The following is a 771-nucleotide window of genomic DNA, read 5'->3' as shown; positions in this document are numbered from 1 at the left end:
TTGACCAGAGAAGTAACCACACAAAAGATCATTTACCACTAATGGGATCTGAGTGTTGTACTGAAAGTAAAACTCGTGTGATATGTATGAAAAATGGTATACCAAGAGTTTTTCTTTGTTTTTTCTTTTCTTTTTGTTCTTTTTTTGGTTAACTCTAGGAGTCACATAGACTAGTAAAATATTCTTTTCAAGAAATCTAAGATTTAGATTGTACTTGAAAACACAGGAATCCAAACCTGATATCAAAAGTGTTCTATGATCCTTGGGATTTAGGAGAGTACTGTGATTTAATGTAGTGAATTTAAGTTTTCTATGAATCTATGCATACTGTAGCCTACCATGGACCAGTCAAAATTTAACTATGATCATTCTATTTTTTTTTCAGGGGAGAGCATGCACGCAGTCCCCCACTACCATAAATTACGCGGTAGAGTTTCCCACATTTGTGGAAATGGCAGGGGTCAGCACGCTCGGAGTGCAATGGGCGAGCCTCACCCTGAGGAAACCACCTTAGTGATCATGGAATCCCCCCTGCCAGGTAAGTATTGATTATTATATCTTTAAGCATGAAAATGTGTATGGGGCCGGAATGGTGGCGCAAAGTTGTAAGGCGTCTGCCTTGCGTGAGAGCTAGCCTAGGACAGACTGCAGTTTGAGCACCACATCCCCGGAGTCCCATATGGTCCCCCAAGCCGGGAGTGATTTTTGAGCACATAGCCAGGAGTAACCCCTGAGCATCACTGGGTGTGGCCCAAACAAAACAAAACAAAA

The 771-nt window shown here is 41.6% G+C and overlaps 1 non-coding gene across 1 annotated transcript; it reads right to left on the bottom strand.

Annotated features, from left to right (window-relative positions):
• Positions 1-382: 382 nt before the first annotated feature.
• LOC126028864 (U1 spliceosomal RNA) lies at positions 383-546 on the bottom strand. The gene has a single exon (XR_007502561.1). It is a non-coding gene; the product is annotated as a U1 spliceosomal RNA (small nuclear RNA).
• Positions 547-771: the final 225 nt, after the last annotated feature.

This window comes from Suncus etruscus, chromosome 14 (genome assembly GCF_024139225.1).
Source record: "Suncus etruscus isolate mSunEtr1 chromosome 14, mSunEtr1.pri.cur, whole genome shotgun sequence".
Classification (NCBI taxonomy): Eukaryota; Metazoa; Chordata; class Mammalia; order Eulipotyphla; family Soricidae; genus Suncus; species Suncus etruscus.
Note: the sequence above shows the minus strand (reverse complement) of the source record. Positions and strands in the feature narration are given on the sequence as shown.